The sequence below is a fragment of the Cavia porcellus genome, unplaced genomic scaffold (assembly GCF_034190915.1).
Source record: "Cavia porcellus strain 051 isolate PalLab524CR breed Dunkin Hartley unplaced genomic scaffold, mCavPor4.1 scaffold_3, whole genome shotgun sequence".
Classification (NCBI taxonomy): domain Eukaryota; kingdom Metazoa; phylum Chordata; class Mammalia; order Rodentia; family Caviidae; genus Cavia; species Cavia porcellus.
In genome coordinates this window covers 32,263,787-32,286,797 of record NW_026947486.1, presented here as the reverse complement: position 1 = coordinate 32,286,797, position 23,011 = coordinate 32,263,787, and the positions used below count along the sequence as shown (strand labels likewise).

At 35.8% G+C, this 23,011-nt stretch overlaps 1 pseudogene; it reads left to right on the top strand.

Annotated features, from left to right (window-relative positions):
• Nucleotides 1-775: 775 nt before the first annotated feature.
• LOC100712975 (G-protein coupled receptor 83-like) lies at nucleotides 776-9,885 on the top strand (annotated as a pseudogene).
• Nucleotides 9,886-23,011: the final 13,126 nt, after the last annotated feature.

The following is a 23,011-nucleotide window of genomic DNA, read 5'->3' as shown; positions in this document are numbered from 1 at the left end:
GAATCAGAGAAGTTGGTTCAGGCAGGTTCAAGCCCTTCTGAGCTTGTCCAGTATAGTAGGAAGCTGAGAGGTTCCCTGGCTGGGGAGGAGTGAGGATCTTAAACTCCCGGCACTCGGGGGATGTTGTGAAGACACTAACCCCAGCCTGCCCAGCCTCCAGAACTGAAGGGGCTGGCTGGCCCAAATCCCCAGAGTCTTTCAAGCACGGCAGAAAGTGAGGAAGTTCTGTCACCACTTTTAGAGCCAACTGTTTCTGAAAGCCGCACTTGCCTCGGCTTTGTTTCTCACCACAGAAGGCAGTAATGCTTGTGTCTTTTTTTGCCTGAGTTTAAACTTTTCAAAGGAGCCTAAATCTAGACTTTACCCTCTCTGAGACTGTCTGTTTGTACTGTCTCTCACCCAGCTACTATGAGAAGTTAACCCTGATACCCTGAAGTGAGGTTTTGTAGTTGTTCTATGGTTTAGTTTTAAACAACTGACTCCTTTCCAAAATGGCAGCTGATTGATCATTCTCTAGCAATAAAATGGGTGTTGCAAGGCTTCTTCTCCAGCTCTAACCCTTCACAAGGGAGTCAGTTTTGAGTAAAAACTCTCACTCATTTTTAGTGTACTAGTAGGGCCTGGATTTTCTTGGGGCAAGAACTGTTGGATAGGTCTCTTAATTCTCCCTGGAGCTTGCAACTCTGGTGATTACTATCATTGCCTTGGCATTGGCCTTATCCATGATCAATTTGGCCATTTGGTTGTAACCTCTCCTGTCCTGTGTCAAGGGGCAATGGCACAGAGCACATTGGAAGTTTGTGGGTGACTGTAGTCAGAGCACAGTATCCATGGGCATTGGTGGTAAACTGCACAGGGAAGGGCTCCATTTGCATGATGCATGCAGACTTTCTTCAGACTACAACTTGACTTTCTCAGGGAAGCTTTCCTTATAATCCTTGACTAAATCAAACCCCCATGTTTTTACACAAATTCATAAGCACGTATACTTGTTTTCCTTGATATTTATTCCATTTTCAACTTTATCTTCTGTAAATTAATTTGTCTTTTATTAACTAAACTGTAACTCAGTGAAATAAGAGGCCAGATTTGTATATCTCTGTGACTGCCTCCCTAGCAACTAACACCATAGTTGGCATATAGTCCATATTTGCAAAATTTTGGTAAATGAAATTGATTAAAATCTTGAAGAAAACAGAGCCTGTCTGAGGCTATTGTTCACAAGTAAGTTTAAGGGCAAAGAAGAGTATAAAAGAGAGAAGTAAATATATTTGTTGCTGGTGTCATAGTGATATAGGGGAATGAAACTCCTAACCTACTGTATGTCTGGGATGAGTCCGTGTTCTCTAAAACTCAAGGATGAATTTTAGGAACAATGGAAGTTAAGAGCAGAATATATTTACTGAGAGAAAGAAAGCTTCTGTCTGAGAATGCCAAAGATTCTATCTTTTCTAGGGACTTTTATACAGGAAAACCCCAAGGTGAGGCAACTTAAGGTGCACATGTGGTGGAACAGAACTACGTTCAACCAGTAAGATTATGAGAATAACTGCTCAGGTAAAATTGATTAAACTGGGGACAAATGGGGAAGTGAGTCACTTAGCAAGTGGACTTTCACATAGATTTGTGGCTCTTTCTGTAGGGGGTCAGGTTAGTGGCTCCTTCTGGCTTCCTCATGTCAATAGATACCTATTTAAAATATCATCCCATGATGTTTATCCTTACGATGTGGGTGCATTTGTTTGACCTTTACTCTTGAGGTCCAGCCCAGAGCAGAGGTTCCTGTCTCCCCTATATTTGCAAAGTATCTAGTCTTCTGTACACACTCCTTTAAGAGCCTAGCCCTGTCTGACTGTCTATCATATTTTTATGTAACTCATTACTAAATAAATTTAGGATGAAACTCCTCCATGCAATCACTTCAGCTCACCATGTTTCTCTCTCTGCTTTGGATATGATTTTATCATACTATAATGATTTATTTATATGTTTTTGTGACACCAGTAGACAGACAGTGGACTCATCTAAGACAAAGTCTGCCTCTTGCTAACCTCTATATCATAAGATTGAAGATGGGGCATGCCGCAGAACCGATAATTAGTAAATTTTTGTTGATTCAGTAAATGAATGAATGGATGAATGAATGAATAGATGAATAAATGAAGTAAGCCCATGTCTTTAACTTCCCAGTGCAAAGTTATTCCATTGTACTACTTCTCCATACCCAAATTTCTAAATCTAGAACCTTGGAACTGATCTGTCCTCAATGCTTTAGCAGAAGACTTGCTTAGGTTTAATGTTTGATTTATCACTTGACAGTCTTGTGATATTAAGCACATCACATTAATCTCCATGTCTCAGATGTTGGGATTGTAAAATGTCACCAATGAGTTCTACCTTGCTTATTTTTCATATTCTAAGGACTTCAGGGAGTGTTCTTTAAAATATTCTCTATCATTTTTTAGAAGTTTTCATATGGAAATGGAATCATGGTCCAACATGATCTGCTCTTGAATATACATGGGAGAGTTATGTTGTTTTTTTCTTCTCAAAGCCAATAACAAGACTGCCTGATTTCTATCCATTAACACAATTGGAGTAGTCATAAAAAATAACCCAAATTACTGACATAAACAATAAATTAAAAAGCCATGTTTCCAATCGTGAGGAATCTCTACCCTGATAAGGCATGGTTAATCAGAGTAAAATAAAGAACTGAGGCAAGGTGATCTGCTTAACAAGTGTACCACCCAGGATGAATTTGGTAGAATGACTGGAATAAGAAGCCCTTTTTATGACCCAAATAGGGAACTAAAATATTCCAAGTGTGTTGTCACAAAAAGACAGAAACCTATGTTATAGGTCATGTCATTACAAGCAAATAGATTAATCCATCTACACTTAATTTCTTGACATTTAATACTGTAGTGCCTGTCAGTCCTTCTTCTCTCAAACTGATCAGGCCCATAATCTCTCAAATGGTTGTATGCAAAGTCTTAAATTAAAAAGACAAATTGTATGAGTTTAGTGCTCCAGAAGGAAAAAAAAAAATCTCTAGCAGAATTCAAGATTCTTGGAGCCAAAGCAAAGAACTCCCTCAGACAGCTCATATTTACTTGGTTTTCAAACAAAGGAAGGGAATACTGAGGAAAACACAGGAACTGAATAGTGTTTTGAAAGTCAGTTCAAACACTTCTCCAAGTAGTAAATTATGCTTATTTAGGTGAACTATCTTGCCTCCCATTGGACATTCAAGGTAGTACTGAGCACGAGTGAGATGCCTGCAGCTACAGTTTCTATTTAGCTAATTGAAACTGGAGCCAAGTGTCCTCAGCTATGGACTTGTCCTTTGAGTCATCATGTTATTGCAGGCCACTATCACTATTACAGGCCTCAGCTGGGATGAGTGACTCATAGAGGTTCACTTATTGTGAATCTACTACCCATCTGTAGACAAGGGTCCTAGACCATAGGCTCTATGTAAACATAGCGAGCCAATTGATTAATTTTAAGTGCAGCTTAGAGCTCCTTCATACTGGACTCCATGACCTTCTCACATCATGATGAAATCACAGAATATGTACTAATTAAAATCTGAATGTAAAGTAGAATTGGACAAAAACTTTAGAACTAAAATTTTCTCTTTCTGTTCTTTGGCCTTTCTGCTCTTTGGCCTTGTTTCCCCTGTGCTGAAATACTCTCTACTTTGGAAAACTCTATAGTTCTTTATGAAGAATAATTAAGGTAGAATGATTGGTAAGACTGGGTAGGTATAGTAATTACATGAACTTGTTGCTTATTAACTTTTGTATTTCTACATTATTTAGTTAGCTTTGGCTTCTACGATTTTTCACCTCATTTATATATTTTTTTAAAATTCTGTACCTTCTAACAAGCCAGAGAAAATCACGCTAGCTCAAGTACAACCAGATAAGCAAGCTACACAGAAAGGCATCATGTTGACGTAACTGAGGGAAGTTAATGCAGGATTGCAAAGAACAGAGGTTGCCAGCTTTCATTCCTTTCATGATATCTATGAAAACTATGGCAACAGAGTGAATTATGGTACAGTACAGAATTGTGCTATCTTTCTTTTTTAATTGAAACTGAATGAAGTTTGGCAATAGTTATATACATTTCCTATATGGATAGTATGTCAAGGATTCAGGAACTATGGAGAGGAGTACCAGGGTGCTCATTAGTCCCTCTGCATCTAGATTTCAAGGTCTCAGTTAACTCAGGCATTAGGGGACTTATAAGTCAAAAAGAACTTACATGTTCATCAGGACCTGAGATGCAGAGACAGGGATAGCAATGGAATCACAAGTCTGAGAATGCTAGTATGATACAATGTACATCATTTCTCTCTTTGTCAAATCCATCCCTGCATTGTTACTGAATGGAGCACTCACTTTTCCTCTGAGAACCAACCCACTTTTGAAATGTATGGAAACTTGACTTAGAGAGGCCAAAGAGGGTAAGGACTATGCTTAACAGGTTTAACAAGCTTGACCTGCATGTTCATATCTGATGCTCTCACATATTTTCTGTGCACTGTATTTCATTTAAATTTTAGAAAAATCTTGTCTTTGACTACCTGTTAACATAGCATTCACTTGTTACCACATCTTAATCCCTTTTGGTCTCTTGGGAAGCCAGCTCAAAATCAAGCACAGATAAGGCTCCCCCTGAAAGTCAGTTGATGTATGGGCAAACTTCTTCTGGAAATTGCCATAGAGGGACCAACTGGAGATTAGTGATTCTCCCCCTGATTAATACCTGCCATAGGATGATGGAGTCCATACTTATTAAAGTCCTTCAAATATTTTTGCTTATGTGTCTCAGCTTGCTCAGCCAAGCAAAATACAGTCTTTCCTCATTTTTTGTCCTTTCTTATTTTTAAAAAGAAGTATCTGGTAAGGCTATAATTTATTCAAGCCTACATCCATATTCTGAAGTCTTAAATTTCAGAAAATTAGAATTTAGATTTTGAAATTGGTTATGACTGTTAGTCTGTCAGTCACCTCCTAAAAAGCAGGAACACTCTTGACTAGCTGGTTGCAACATATTTAGATATCTGTCTCAACTCCTATTGGGACCTGGCCAAGATTCCCAGTCTCCCAAATGAGTGTATGGGGAAGGTGTAAATAAATAAGACAAGTGATTTTGGGGTTCTGGGAGGATTAAAAACTAGTAGAGTTGAGATTTTGGGGGCTGAGACAAAGAGCTTATCTGATTGACCCATATTATTAGGTTTTCTAACAAGGAGAGGGGATACTGAAGAAAAGTGGGAACTGAGAAGGACCTTGGGAATCATTTCAAAGGCTTTTCCAAGTAGTAAATCATGCCAGTTTAGGAGAACTGTCTTATCTCCATGGTGGCTTTTATGATAGGAGTGAGACAGCAGGAGTGAGATGCCTATAGTGCAGTCTCTATCTGCTTAACTAGGTTTGGAGCCAGGTATCCTCAGCTGTGGCCTTATTTGCCATTTGAGATATCCCTGGGGTCACAGGTCACTACAGGCCTCATCCTCATTTACTATGAATCAGCTGCCATCACCAGACAAGGAACCTAGGACTAGAACATACTCACAGATAAACATAGTCAATTATTTAATTTTAAATCATGCTCAGAGCTGCTTCATAGTGGTATCTAGCACAGTTTCTTGATGTAGCCAGGGTGTGCACACATGTGCATATATGCTTACAGACAGACAGACAGACAGACAGACACACACACACACACACACACTGAAGTTTTACTAGTTCCTTCATGGTGGCTTCATGATGTTCATACATAGATAATGATAATGATGATGATGACCATGATGTAACAAATTAATTTCTGCTTATACCTTAATAGTCAATGATATTATTGACATCAGGTGGCTCCCTTTTACGATACTCTAGAAGAAGAAAGGTGCAGCTGTTATCCTCCTCCACTGCCCTGAGAGGTAGAAGCGGCCTAAGATTCCATGGGGCTGAATGAAATAATAGTATTTCTCACAGTGACAGTTTGCTGCATAGCAAAACACTACAAACCACCTCTTTTCAATTTTCACTTCTAGTTCTGGTGCTTTAGCTAATTCTATGATCTTCCTTTCATTCTGCAACACAAACTTTAGTTTCTCCACTTGTAAATTAGTGAGGAGATGGTGAGTAATAATAGACAAAGGACACTTTCTAACTCTGAGCCAGGTGACTGCTGTGTTCCCATCAAGCACCTCTGCTGTGGCTGTCCAGTGGCTTTAGTTGTGGCTCAAATGTATCTAAACATCTCTGAGACAGGTAATTTAAAACCCCAAGGGAAAAGAAATCTGGGACCACTAGCTGTAGCCTCTTTTTGACTGCAACCACGAAGACCTAGCTCCATTGCCTTTGTTGTGCTGCTACTTTGAACTCTGTCAACATTGGTTTACAGCTTAGAAGCTTCCCAAATGTTAATCTGCCACAGTCCAGATTCCAATGTGGTACCTCCTGATTGCAGTGTTTCCTGACACAATTTTGTGGTAGGAGGACGCACAACATTCTGTTGAACTTATTCAGTTGTAGGCAGCCCTTATTTGGACTCTCAAACACTCCCTGCGTGCTCCTTCCAGATTCTCCATTTGCACCACTTCATTCTAGTTGGTAATCCACAAAATTTGTGCCATCCTTTCTGGGGGAATACTTTCCTGCAATGGCTCCATGAATTTCTGGTATGGAGTGAGTCATCCAGCGGAGTCTGTCTAGTGACAACCACAGTCTCCACAGCCCTCCTTGCAGTTCACTTAGTCACAACTCTTAGTCAGTGCCTTGAGAACTGAAGCAGAAATGAAACCCAAAGTAAGAAAAAGGGGAGTTGATGAAGGCATATTAGGAGGAGGAGGGCTGAATAAAAGAGGCTTTAAGTCTAGGCTTCCAACTGCAAGAAGAGCCAAAGAAGAGCAGCAAAAGTAGGACGTATGAGACTGGATCAGCAAAGATTTTGCCAGTGACTCTGGAGTCCCAGCATGCATAGATGTGTGTGTGGCAGTGATCCAAGGCTACCTGTTGGCTGCTGTGTAGGCCATTAGATTTTCTATAAAGGGCTGCTGCAGAAAGCACAACCATGCACAGGCTGGGATCATGCTCACAGTGTCAGCAGGCCTTAGATCTACAGATTTACTGACTGATTGAAGGTAAGAGAAATTGAATAAGAACGATTCAAGACTGTGCTTTAGGAAAGTGAGACTGGAAGTCTCCAGGTCAGAATAGGAACTGTGTATGCTTTCAAAGGGCGCCAAACATTCAGAGTCAGCAAGAGCAGCAGCAGCCCACTCCAAACTCAGCTGCCAAGCTCAGTTCTAGGCATTTGCCCATTCCTCTCCTTGCTGGTTTACAGTGCTACTGCCCCTTTACCACTTCAGAGAATGTGGATAATACCTTCTTAGCTCAGTGCTCCAGCTCTCTGAGCAGAGTGTCCAGATCTCCATCCAGGTCCTCATAACTCCATCTCCTTCCCAGGGCTCTCCTTGACCTAATAGTTTAAGGACCTAAGCATCCTTCAGAGGCATCAGTCTGGATGCCCCGACCATAGAATTGCATTTATGAATTCTGTCACCATGAGTATGGGGATGAGCTGACCCCTGAAGCTCTGAGTGTGCCTGGTGGTTTTGATGACTTGATCACTACCACCACCTCCCAGTTGCTGCAAGCCATGTGCAGTGCCATGTCTGCAACTGGTCAAGCTGAATATGAAGCAAGGAAGGTTTAATTGTTAGAAGGGTGGATGCAGGTTTTAGTACTTATGCCTCACCTGAGCCTTCTCTACCACAAGCATGCTACCTCTGTGATTCCTGGATGCTTGGGAGGATGATATACCATCTCAGTTGCTTTGCACAGTACTTTTGTGCCTATGTAACTATGTTTACCATGGTTGCTATTTCTTTGGACTGACATTATGTGCTTTTAAGTTCTTAAAAAGGAATGTATTCTTCTTTTTGGTAAATAGAAACAGACAAGAGATGGTGAAGAGATTGTGACTGAAGAGATTGTGACTGAAGTCAAATGAAATAGACTATGGAGGATCTAGGCGATAGGAGAAGGAAGGAGAAAGGAGGAGACAAAGAAGGAAGAAAGGAAGGAAAAAGAAGGGAAAAGGCATGAAAGAATCCAAATGTGGGACTGGGGGAGATGAAGGTTTGTGTGGAGGGCATACTCATTCATGTAACACAGAAGAAAAATAAATCATACATTTGGGCATTCATCCTCTTCACAGAACTCCCTACTCAGGACATGAGCTTTGAAGATAGTCTATGTATATTATTGACTTCTAATCAAAATGATTCCCTCAAGTATAAACTATGCCACATATTTTCAACTGCACAAGTATCCAAAATTACCTAAATTACACTATCCACTTGTGAAGTCTTTGTATCTTTGCACCACAAAGTCATCTGATAAAAGATGGATAGATAACTAATTTTAATTTTTGAATTTAAGTGGCTTCCCTTTACTTCCAGGTGGTGCTATATTCCCTGAAGTGCCAGGCAATATTTGCATCATTATCATATGGATCGTGAGCACCTGTGCTGATTTGTCTCATACCATTTACCAGAAGCTTTACGAGGTGAAGATTGGGTAAGAGGAAAACAGAATGACCAGTGTTGAGATTCTAGCAAGCCATAATTTTGGAAGCCACATGAAATACATCATGGCTTGAGTAATACCATTCAAAGCATGAGTACAAAATAAATTCACCTTAACTGGAATTTATTATAAATATCTCTGGAAACTTTCATGGCAATAGGCATTAAGCATATCCTTTCTTATTTAGCAGGAAATATATTTTTCCTATATGTCACCTGAAAATTCTATATGAAGTAAAAGTCAGAGTTTCCTTCAATCTATGCTCAGTGCTGACATAACAGTAAGGCCTAACTCTCCCTTAAGGCCTAACTGCCATGCAACAGCTGGCTAGAAGTCTTAAGAAAAAGGCACAAGGGGCTGGGGATTTAGCTCAGCGGCATAAGCACCTGCCTTGCAAGCAGGCGGTTGTGAGTTCGATCCCTGGTACTGATAAAAATGAAAAAGACAAAAAAAAAAAAAAAAAAAAAAAAAGAAAAAGGCACAAAATAATTTATTGAGAGTGGGTGTAAAGGCACAAATTACACCCACCTCTTAATAAAATAAATGCTTGCCTTTCTCTGTCTTATAACCTAGAAACATTACTGAGTAAATTGCCTGCCTCCCAAGTTTCCCATATATTGCAAAGTCCACATGGAAATACCTGGACCTGAGCACCTTTTTGCTCTTCTTTATCTTGCTATTGATGGTATTGGTGCTTGTCTATGGTCATATGGCCAAGAAACTGTGGATACATAATGCTGTTGATGACATCAGCATCCATACTTACATATTCCATTGCGGGAAGGAAAAGCGGACTCTGAAGATGCTGATGACAGTGGTTCTTGTCTACACATTCAGCTGGCTCACCTTCAACCAATACCTGGTGTTGCTATCCAGTGAGTCTATATCAAGTAATAATGACCTCTACTTTTTCTTCCACTGGCTGGCAATTAGCAGCTCCTGCTACAACCCTTACATTTACTACTGGCTCAGTGATAGCTTTCAGGTTGAAGTTCAGAAGCTTATCATGGATATCCACAATATATTGCTATTTGGAATCAGCTGCCTGAGAAGGGAGCACAATAAACTAAGCTCTGTCTTACCTATCCACTATCCTTCCGGAGTAGGTCCTAATGCTGGCATGCTCAAATTCCCCAGATTCAAAGATTTTGATGAGGTACCCAGTCATCCTTCCTCCCCAGTAGTAGAAATCTCTTTTATTTAACTTTCAGTGCCTAGAGTTTATGTTAGCCAGACTGTGATATTTGCCTATCCTAAAATACCTGAGATAGGATGAGACTAAAATAACTAGAATTCATTCATTTCTCATGAGGGTGGTAATAGATTGATAGGGACTATGTGAATCACCATTTTTGCACTCACCTTTTCATTTATTCCCTATCTTCTTTCATATTATCCTTTCCTACTTTTTTTTCTACATCAAATACACTGAGGATATTAGACATCCAGATGTCGGATCGGAGATGTTTGTCTACTGTTGAAGGGAAAATTTCATTCTGACTTGGGGTTTCCTGAACTGCATCTGTTTCTGTTCGCTGATATCTTTTCATTCTTGTGTACTACCATGCTATGGTTCTTGTTCTCTGATTACTGACATTGCCTCAGGAGCTGAAAAAACCTCTAGGAATTCTTAAATGAATTTTATTTAAATGGATAGCTTGCTAATAGCCTTATCATGTTTCTAGCAAAATGCTAGGTGAGAAAAGTTTAAATCCTGAAATTTTATCAGATATCTCTGGGAACTCAAAGCAACTTGTAAGTGCAAGTTTTTTTGAAATATATTCTGTAATGGAGTGAAATGAGAAGTCTTACAGGTGTAGAGGAGAAGACAAGGTGACCAAATGATTGAACCGGAGTTATTTTACCATGCTGTTATATAATAATTTGATGATCATTTCCTTCTGTGTATAATGAAAATTGAAGGGCCAGATTTAGCACTGTAAAACAAGCTTCTGTTTCTGACTCTACATTTAGCGTCTTACCTTGTGTTATGTAAATTTATGATATTTAACATTGCCCTTTTTTGCAAAAAGAGAAAATATAATGTGTTCCCTGTTGTTTTATTCCATTTTTTTTAGTCTATAAGTTTTTCAATTTAGCAAGAGAGATGAGAAAGAAATCATGTCAACTCTCTCTCATGCCATCATTTTTATTTGGGAGGCAATATTATTAAGGAATTCTGGAATCTATTGATGAGTATGATGTGTCACAATGATTCCATGATGAGAATGGGATTTCCTGTCCTCATCTTCCTCTCTTGGTCTTTTTCATACCATTCCTCACTTCCCTTGGCATTCCTTGTTTATCTCCCATTGAAACTCTCTTTTATCTTCTTCCTCTCCTTCATGTTTCACCCCACAATCTCCTGCTCTCTTCTTTCTTATGTTGATTTCCCTCTCCTTATCCTCTTTCTTTTCTCCTCCTCTAAATGCTGCATCATCTCTTTTCCCATCTTCCATCTTATACTCTCCTTGTCTTTCATGTCATCTTTTCTTTTCTCCCTTCCACTCCCACTCACTCTCTTCCTCTCTCATTTTCATTTGTCTTCTTTTTTCCTAACTCTCCTACCTTCTCTCCAATTTTCTCCTTTTTATCCCTTCTTCCTCTTCCTTCTCCATCTTCCTTATTTTAAGTTTCTTTTTAAGTTTCATACACTCTGTGTTTATTGAGTAGGAATATTACCACAAAGTGATCCCCCAAGAACATAATTCAGTTTCCCTTAGAGTAATTGTAATAAGATCAGATTCATTTCTTTTCCAGCCATTCATGAGTTTTCAAATTCTTGCTATTTTTTTAATATTTTATCTATTGTTTATTTCACTTCCTGCTCTATTTTCCATAACTACACCCTAAAGAAGAAAAATAACTCCTAGAAACTCTAAAATAATTAAAACCGATAGCAATAAATTTCTATTACCATTGGATAATCCTGGAGATTGTTGTTAGTTTACTGAATTTAGATTTTTGCTACTGCATTTGCTGTAAACTCTGTACTTTGCCACACTATTTCCTCTTGCAGTTCTGAGATGGACTTATCACCTGCTTACACTGAATGGGTATCTCTGCTTTTTTCTTTGTGTTGCACTATCTTTCTTCTCATTTTAATCATTATCTTCATAACCAAGACACACTATTCAATATGCTTTGATAATTTCTCTGGAAAGGAGGAGCCAATTTCCAGGACTGTGAAAATTAGCTAGTTTAGCTTTGGCTCATCTTATCCTACTTGGGGTAAATAGGGGATTTTTGGAGTTAGAACCCCAAATATTTCTGTTAAATTTCCTCATTTGATGTAGTGTTTTTTCCCCTTTTTCAGACCAAGGAGAAATTGGAGGAAGAAGGTTAACTGTAGTTTAAACTGCTTCTTTCCATTTTCACTTTCATGTGTTAATCCTTCACTTTCTCTCCTAAACATAGCAGATAAAAATACCTACCATTTATTACTCATATCTAAGACCAGATATTTTAAGAGGCTCAAGGATGAATAGATAAACACATTTTCTATTGTCACCAATATAAATTGATCCATCCATATATATTTTCCTTTTAGCTTTCACTGCTCTTGAGATTAGTAGTTTTGTTAGTGGTGAGCTCTGCTATTTTTTTTTTTTTTTTACTTCTCTCTCCGTGTAAATTTTTCTTTATTCTTCTAAGAATAGGGATATTTCCTTTCCACTCATCCTCCTTTTGGAAGAGCTGCATCTCAGGACAGCTGATTAACTGTTCAGGGTCAAAATAAATAAATAAAGAGTGCATAGTGAATTGTCTCCAGTGTTTCTCAGAGGAATCATACTTTGTTCTGTTATCCTCTATCTCTTGGTTAGACATAGGAGAAATTTAGATAAAAGATCTATCATTTTAACTTAGATGATTATTGTGCAATTTTATTTTCACCTAATGTTCTCTCATTCCCAGGAGAACCCCTTCTGACTCATGTACCCCTTCTCTACAAGAAACCAATCTCGCATGTATGAATACCGAATAGTTTCCCTAATGTAAGTAATGATTCAAATATATAAAAATATGTGGTAATCATGATTCCCCATTATGTGGCCTTGAAGCCATATAAAATTTTCACTTATTAATTAGAAAGGCTTTATTCTGGGCTTCTTGATATGGAAATATTTGAAGCTATAGTATATGAAGTTTTATCCAAATATTTCAAGGAAAAAGACAGACACTATGGTAACTACTATTCTTTAAAAATTATTTAGTTATTTCTTATGTTTATTTTAATTAAGGGAAAAATTTAAAAAATTAGGATATATAATAGTAACTCTTTTTGATTTCCTATTAACTTGTTTTGAAGTCCTGTAATACTCCCACGATCTTGTTTTGACTGATTAGACTCTGTTCCATTCTGTGCGATAGTATCAAGTTTGAGGGTATAGGCAACTACTTTGAAGGCAATAAGATTCACTAAGATGCCCATTCTGGTTTGACTATTGTCTCCTTTGGAAGTCCTGTAATGTTTACAATGCCTAAGTTTTATTGGTCTTGTTCTCTACTGTTTTGTCCAACTTTATAATATCTAATGAGATAGACAATTCTTTTTAAGGAAACAAGAGACAACGTTGATAACCATTGTTGATAACCTTGTACTCTGTTCTACACCATGTGCTATGTCTATCCTTGGTTTTGACTGACAGCTTTGTTCTGCCATATTTGACTTTATTCTCCCCCCCCCCAAAAAAAGTAATAAGAACTAAGGAGAAATAAAATCCAAAATGTGTAAATTTTGTTGTAAAAAAGAGAGGGAGGAAAAAAAAGAGCTCTAATGGATATAACAGCAAGTGTGTTTAGGGGTGTTAAATAGCTGACTATATTAATGTTTTTGGATCATTGAACACAGCTGTTTGCAGTCTCTCTGTTTGAATGTCTACTTTGTATTCTTTGATACTGTGATGTGAGCAACTATTTCCAAGATGATATTATGTAATCTATTAATAGGTGATTTCTTACTGTTATGTTTTTTTTGTAGTTCTGTATTATGTGTAATCTTACACCACTTTGTTTTGTTTTGTGTTTTTCTGTTTTTCCTCTTTAAAATATATATATATATATATATATATATATATATATGTATATGTTTAGTAAGGCTGAGAACCTCGAATGTTTCATGTTTGACAGATAATCTAGCTTCAATATTTACTGCTGACATGGCTGGAAATGTCACATTCACAGAACTTTATCTGCCCACTGACTGTGTTGAAGTATGAGATACTGAAGAATTAAGCATCTGAATGACCTGATTTTATTATAAGATTTTGCTTAGATTTTTTTTTTAAAGCAGCAACTTGTCTGAACTTAGCACCCAGGCAAATCTGAGGATGGTACCATTGTACACAGTTTCTGGCTGGGGGAACAATTGGTTGGAACACAGCTACTGAGCTCTAGCACCTGTGTGCAACCATTTAGCTCTGTGGGTTTGAGCATGGTGTTAAAGAACTATGATCATATGCTTTCAAAGTGCCATATGTATTCATTTATACTGGCTGTACCACCCACAATAGCCAGTATTTCCTAGACATGGCTATAAGCCACCATAAATACCCAGCAAAACTGTTGTGTAAGTGCTCTTCCAAAATTTATTTTAATTTTTGAAGAAACAATTTAAAATATATTCTCTAATGACTATGTGTTATTAGTGTCATTTTCTTAGCAGAATGGCACCACTTCTGAAATGTATATTGGAGTAAGGAGAAAATGACTATAATGACAGACAAGGGGAGTTGCCAAATTCATTACTTTTGCAAATTCAAGTATATACCAAACTTTGTCCAATGGCAAGAGGCCACATCTTGGTCCAAACTAAGACATTTGTAGAAATTCTTTGGTGAGAGTAAGATTACATGTGGCTGGACTAATGTTCAATCAGAATGGAATAAGTTGGTGTGGGGGAATTTATTAACTGACAGAGATATCTAGGCTACTTGTCATAAATCTTATGCATTGATCATTTGTATATATGGCATGGAGATTCTTCATAGGTCTTTTGAGCTGAAGAGCTTTTTCACTGAAAATTCTTTCCACATAGTTAAGGTATCTTTCTGTGCTATCACTGTCATGTAGACACACAAAGTCACACACATATACAAGCACACATAAATATGCCAACACACATACCTGTACATAGCACACATGTGTAAACACACAAATATCTACATACATATACAAGCATAAACATTCACACACACAAAGCTGCACATACAGATTGTGTCTGATAGCATACTATATTTTCATTCATAATGATTGTCTCAAACTTAAATTTTTCTAGTCACCATTTTTCAATCAATTGTCTGCTTAAACAAGCAAATTCCGTGAACTTTCCAACATTTTTGTTATTTTTATAGATTGTTAGAACATTGCTTTGTAAATAGTGCAGTTGCTAACACTATCTTATTAAAACATGTTGTTCTACTCACATTCCTGGCATCATAGTAAGGTAAGTATTTATGTTTAAACATACACAAAAAGAAACTTAGAGGAGTAGCATACATAGAACAAATGCATTCATGGACAGATAATTATACAAGTCTATAAAGAGAAATATAAAAACCCTTTACTAAGAGGAAAGGATCTTGTTGACTAATGCTAGGAAACCAGAGATTAAATGACATATAAAAATCTTTTTAAAAATATTGCACATGTAGTTAGTATAATTTATAAAAGCTTCAACATTTGGCTTAATCCTTCATTTGCACATGTAGAAAAAAGAGAACAGATAATTAATATAATAACCTTGTCTAGTTTATGAGGAAGTTTCTAAAGTTGTATATGGTTGCTTATTCATTAAATGGTTTAATAGTTTTGCAGCAGAGAGGTACATGCCTCAATATAAGCATGTCTCTATTGGAACAGTGATTATACATGTGGAACTTCCACTTGTCACTCTATTATTGCTGAATCTGTCAACATCTCTGGATTATGAGGCTAAGTGTTATTGATGTCCTCTGGGCCACATGAAGGAGATGCACCATTATAGACAGTATGCATGCAGGAATGAATTTGTTTATTCTGATAATCTTATTCTACTTCAAAGTCCTTTCTTTTATGATACTAATATAAATATCCTATATATGATGATGACTTTGTAATTCTTAAAGTAATATTTTTGGTGTTTCTTGAAATGTTTGTTGTCAGTGTTTTACCCCATATTGAAAGACTAAAGACTTGGTGAATCTGGATCCGACTGTAGATTTCAGTTTCAAATATTTTGTTGAGTGGATTGTTCTCTTAAAAAGCAAAGCACTGGATCAACTTCTGTCATTCTGCATACAGATTTGTGGGCTAATTTTTTTTCATTCTAAGCTAATGTGAATACTGAAGGAAAGATTAACCTTAATTAAATGGCCAAGGTAAGAATAAAGGAAATAATTCAGATATTAGCTTGATGGAAATTTCCTAATATATATATATATATATATATATATATATATATATATATATATACCCTGAAGGAAATGACCATATTTAAATTAATATAAATATACTTATATTAACAAGACTAGTTACAATTCACAAGTGAATCTTGCTATTCTTTTATGGTAAGATAGTGCAAAAAATAATTTTTATCAGTTTGAGGATCAGTGAAGGTCTTGGAAAGCACCTAAAAGAAAGATACATATCCAGCTTGCCCTTGATACCTGTGGTCTATATGGCTTACCACTCAGAATATTGATCTAAAGGTGGTGGCAAATCTTCATCAACTGTTTGGAGGCCCCTCTATTTGTAGGTTTAGACAAGAATCTGTTTGTCAACCCTTTGTACCTACAACTTGGTACTCACATGGAAAAACCTAGTTTAAAACATCTCTCAATAAGGAAAAGTTTTAAATGCAATAATAATTTTTAAAATTCCCCCAAATAAAGAAAATATGTGACCCTTTAAACTTTTTAAGGTAGTTAGTGAAGTTTATTTCCTAATCCAATATCTGCCTGAACAATACCCCTAAGTCCCTTACAATGGAGCTATACTTGATGATACTGTGATGGCTTTCAGCATTTTAGTTTTTACCATCGCTCTCTCCTTTCTCATAAAATCTGTGGAATTATGGACAGTATACTATGTATAAGTGTGCAAGTACATCATATACTAGTTGCATAGTTCAAACCTAGTGGTTGCATGGGCTGTGTGAATTTGAATACTTCAGGGGAAGACTATGAGACTGCCAAATTCTCACAGCTTCTGTGTTTAAAAGATACATCAAGTAAGAATTCTTGTGGAGCTATCAATGAATTGCAGTGGGGACATTTGGTGAGGTGAAAGAGAAAAGTCTCACTGTGTTACAAGAGAACAAATGACATTAGTTTGAATTCCCAGCAGGGACATTTGTATATTTATTATTACTGTTAGTTTAAATATTCTCTACCAGTACATCTATTCTTCTGTACCATAATTCAGTATTTGATTATGGATCTGGGTTAGGGAGAGGAAGACCAGATAGTATATGTGTGTATGGGATGGAGTATGAGAAATGGGAGTATATTAAAATACATATGCATACACACATGTATACTAAACAAAATATTTGTTCAAAGCTTTTCTACACTCTTATATTAGTATAACTGGTTATAGCAAGTAAAAGTGGGAGGCTATTTCCTACATAGTAGGCATTTGTGATTCACAGTAACTATCATAAGCTAAGGTCACCATTGAAAACTTTTAATGTGCTTCTCATATGAACATTGAAGTAGGAGTGGAGGGGAGAATATAACCTGAAAGTGAATCCTACTATCTTTCTCATGGAAAAGTTTCCGAGTGAACCAAGCAGACAGTTTATCCATGAAAATGTAAAGAATCAAGTCTTTACCTTCTAGTTTATAAACAGAAAAACATTCTGGTTCCTCATGCAAAGAGAAGAAAACGGAGACCCAGAGTGGGTTGACTCAAGACTAGAATACCTAAAACAGACAAGATATTGTACTCAGTAAAGCAAAACCCAGAATTTCTAAGGTTTAGTTTCAGAAGAATTTCTAGAAGAGAATGAGAACAAAACCAAAGGCCCCTGACCCTGATACTGAATTTATCATTCATGTATCTTTTGCTTCACTTATCATTACAGTCATCACATTGGCCCTCAGAAGTGCTTAGAATCCCTTTGAACACTTTAATTCTTTAATCATTGATAGCTCCAGCCTTTATCAGATGCGTTAAAGAAAAAAAAAAACTAGAAAATGTCATTGGATGCAAAAACATAAACACAGGCTAATAAATTTAAAACCTCTAGGCTTATATTTTCCAGCTTTTGCCCCACTCTAGCCTACAATTCTGTCCTTCCCATCTAATGGCTCTGATAACTATCATGAAGGTCTAAGCCTGATTCTACTTAAGTAAACTTACTTAGAATCTCAATTTTCTATCTTCTGCTTATTTTTCTTGAAGATTGTATAGTCAGTTTTTTCTCACTATACTGAAGGACCTGAGGATAATTTCTTATGAATAGCTCACACTTTTGGAAGGCAAAATTCTAGTGGCATTTTAGAGGCTCTCAAAATGGTCACACAGCAAATGATCAATGAAGGAGGATGTACAAAAGAGGAACCACTTTTCAAGTCAGGAATCAGAAAGAGAAGAAAGAACCAGAACTTTTTCTCTTTTTATGACCACCTTCTTATGAGAAATAACAAATCATCACAAGAGTCCAATAAGACATAAATATATTTTAGTATCCCCACTCATTAAAAGTCCCATTATTTCCCAATTCCATCACCTTGAGGACCAAACCTCTCAACCATGGAGGCAAACCTAAACCGTGTTCAAATTGTGTTGGCTAGCTTTCTGTCACAGTTACAAAATAGTTGAGGTAAACAACTCATGAGGAAAATAAAGTTTGTTTTGGCTAGAATTTCAATCCATGATTAGTTGGTTTATTTTGGTGGAATTTCACTATCTCACAACAGTGTTACAAACTGCTGAGCAGCGCTTTATCATCTGGATGTTTGGGAAACACTTGACTTGCAAACTATAGCATAAGACACAGAAAGGATCATCATGGTCACATTTGTTTATTCTGAGTCTCCTCCCAGACAAATTCATACTCATAAAAATCACACACTTTAAGTACCTCCATCACCACACATGTGTCAAGAAGCTGTTTTGTAAATCAAAGATACATACATTCATTTTCTTTTCCAATGGATTATTTTGGTAAAAAAAAAAACACACTTGGGTATAGACAGACTTTAAACCCTAAATCTAAAATAAAACAATGCAAAAAGCTAGTAATAATATTTTGTCAAAATAAATGTATTTTAAAGTTTAACCAAACTAAGATAGTTTAGTATTATTTGACATTAGCAAAATTACCAAGAAATTTTGCAGTTTTGATTTTTTTAGCTTTATGTATACTGCAATGAATACTGCATAGCTATGCTGTGTACTTTTAATTCTGTTAAATGTTTTGACCAAGACAGCTCCTTAGTTTCTTAAATGATCTTTCATTCAGAGAAAGATGAAGTGTAGTAGTTCTGAAAACAAAAGTTAGAAATCATACATTAGAAAATAGTGTGTCCCTCCCATGGGAGAAAATATAGACCCATGCTATAATACTTTAAAACAAACATTTTGAATAGTTCTTTTATTCCAGTTTTCATGATTTTGTACAAAGACATATTTTCCCCATAAAAAATTCTGTGTGTTCATGTGAAACTTTTATTTGATTCTTTTATGCTTTTCTCACGTACTTTTTTCACTATAGATTTTTCAGCAACCAGAATTACTTAGAGAAATGATATGCAAACAAATCAGCAGCTGAATTTACCCCGAAAGCCAAACAGTGAATATAAAATTTACATAATGATACATGACAAATTATAGTAGTTTCAACCTAAAAAGGCTGTTGAAGATCAGAGAGATAATATTAACTTATGGCATATTTACCGACAAAATCAGGAATAGCAAACATTTAAAATAACATATTTTTGGATTCCAACAAAATTACAATCTAGGAATATTTTAAAGTACAGAAAATATGCATCAATTCACCACAAGGAATGTAATTATTAAGTACTGGAACATATGCCAAGAAAACTTTAAAATTTAATTGCTAATTAAATTTAATTATTAATTTAAATTTAATTAAAATACTAAAAAAGACGATGTGATTTTTGTTGCTGTATTTATTTTGATGCTCTTTTAGTTGTGCTATAGTTGAAACATAGGGGCTCTCACATGTGAGGTGAGAGCTGTAACACTGAGCTACTTTCCCAGCCAATAATGCGCTTAAAAAAATAGTGAATGCTTGCATATGCATGCCCATGAACAATTAACATTCACATCAATGTGTAGAACATTTCTAGGACTCTAAAAGCCTACTTTCTCCTGGCTTTTGTCTGTGTTCCCCTAGGTGTAATCACAGTTAACCTTTGTATTGCCATAGCTTCAATTTTGCCTCTTTATTAATTCTTTTTTGGGTAGGGTCTCATTCTGGTTTTTAAATTTTATTTAAAGAAAAAAAACAGTAAAAGGGTATAAGTGATACAGAATTAAAAAATCAACAGTAAAAAAATCACTAGTTAATAGATTATATATTGTCATCTTAGAAATATTTGTTCTAGTTACAAAATTAAAGCATACAAAGTGGACATTCAAACAGTGAGACTGTAAACAGTTGTGTTCAACGATCCAACAAAAACTTAGTAATATGGTCATCTATCTTACACACCTAAACACACTTGCTGTTATATCCTTTATAGCACTTTATTTTTCTCTCTTTTTTTACAATAAGATTTACATTTTTTGGGTCTTATTACTCCCACAGTTCTTATTACTTTTTTTGGAAGAGACTAAAACCAAATGTGACAAAACAAAGCAGAGTCAGTCAAAATGAAGGATGGACATAGTACATGGTGTAAAAACAGAATACAAGGTAATCAACAATGGTTATCACAATGCCTCTTGCTACCTTAAAAAGAATTGCCTATATCATCAGGTATAATAAAATTGAACAAAGCAGTACAGAACAAAACCAATAAAACATAAACATTGGATACATTATAGGACTTCAAAAGAAGGTAATAGTCAAACAAGAATGGGCATCATAGTGAATCTTATTGCCTTCAAAGTAGTTGCCTATAACCTCAAACTTGATACTATCTAACAAAACAGAATAGAGTAAAATCAGTCAAAACTAGATGGTGAGAGCAATACAGGGCTTCAAATCAAGTTAATAGGAAATCAAAAAAGTTACTATAATATATCCTGCTAATTTTTGGTAGGGTCTCATTCTGTAATTCAGGCTGATATTAAACTCACTATGTAGCAAGGCTGGCCTTGAATTCACAGCAATCCTCCTACCTGAGAAGATTACAGGTGTGAGCCACCACTCCTGGTCTTGCCTGTTTTTCAGCGTCAGATTTTTTTAATTTATCAACATTTATTAATTTACATATTAATTTGACTCAGTGTGATGCTTTCTTAGACATGTACCATATATACTGGACATATTGAGCTTCCATTTATTCATCTCACAAACACATCTTACAATTTCTAAAATCTTTAGTAATCACTATTCTACTTTAAGTAGACTTTCAATGTCAAATTTCTAACCTACCTTGAATGACAAAAGTTTTATTCATTCTAAACTATTGCAAAATAATAGTAAAAGGCTCTTCATTACTTTAGTTCAAAAGCAATCAACTCTCAAAATAGCATTTAAATATTACCAATAATTTTTATTTGTCAATGATAATCAAAATCAAAACATTTTTTACAGGAGTTGAGAATGTATCAATAAAATGTGCATAATTCCTGGACATTATGATAAATCAGTTGAGATACATATTTATTAAATACTGTTTAAAAATAAAAGCGTGCACTTGTAAGACAAATCATGGAAAGTATCAATTATTTTTAATAAATTTGACTAGCACATGATCAATTCTAATACTGGATGTATATATATATATAAATTTTATTTTCTTAGATTTATGTACTTTTTTAAACTTTATTTTTTGGTTTGCATTACATAATTATTAAATTTAATGTAGGGAATTATGATATGCTTGTACGTAGGCTATTTCAATTTCCTCCTTCTTTACCCCACCAACTACTTCCTTCTATCTTTCGAGTATTAGATTAAGACTAATAATCAAAGAACATACAAGCATGTAAGATGATTGTCAGGAGTTAAAGTACACTTTTAGATACATTATCTGAACTGGATCACAGTAATTTTTTTTCTCTTTTTTCTATTATCTGGCTTTTATTTTTGTTAAAAAACAGAGAGAGATAGAAAGTTTTTCATGAAAGAGAAACTGACATTCAAGCTTGTGTGTCTTTCAGTACTCTTTCTAGAGTTGGTTTGGTGGACATGAATTTCTTCAGTTGTTCTTTGTCATGTAAGTATCTTGTTTCTGCATTAAAATTGAAAGACAGTTTTTCTGGGTACATCAGTTTTGGTTGAAAGTTGTTTATTTTTAGGGCTTGAAGTACTTCACTACAAGCTTGTCTACTTGAATGTTTGTGCTGAAAAGCCCACCATGATTCTAATAGGCTTCCCTTGATAGGTGAGTTGTGTCTTTTCTCTAACAGCTTTTATTAGTCTGTTTTTATGCTGTATGTCTAGGATCTTAATTATTACAAATCTGGGTGCAGATTTCTGTTGGCTGTGACTGTTTGACATTCTGTATGCCTCACTTATTTGTATATCAGTTTTTCCTCATTTTTAAGAGATTTTTGGCTATTACATCTGTGGATATTTTAGTTATGGAATTTATATTGACTCCTTCATCTTCACTAGTGCCTATTACTCTTATATTGTTTCTGTTTGCATCATCTTGAAGCTGCTGGATTGTCATTTCTTGCTGCTTTGTTGTTTTTATAAGTTCTACCTTTTCTTGATTGCGATCTGTGATCTTGTCTTCAAAGTCTAAAATCCTATCCTTAGTTTCATTTAAACAGTTTTGCCAGCTTTCAATAGAATTTTTGTTTCTTGAATAGCTCTTTGAATTTCTTTCATGGATTCTGCTTGTTTTCTACATTGTTCATTCAATGTTTCAATCAATTCCCCGTGCTCTTGTATTTTTTTATCTATTTCTTCTCTAGCTATGTTCAGCAACTTATTTACTGAGATTATTTTTCTCCTTACATAAAACATTATTTCTAAATTGATTTCCTCTATAGCCTCATGGATTTGTTTATTTACTTCATTTGCTATCTTTTCAGAGATTTTTACTGTATGACTTTTTAAGTACTGTATTTCAATATCACCTGTACTTGCTCCTGATGGACTAGATGTCTGAGATTGTATTTTGCCTTTTCACTTTATCATTTTCAACTTTTGGGTAAATATTTCATCTTTCATCCCAACAGTCTCAACTGTACCTAGTGTGAATTGTAGGGTCCTAATGTGTGGTTGATGTTACAAGGAAGAAGAGAACCAGTCACCTGGATTTCTCCTA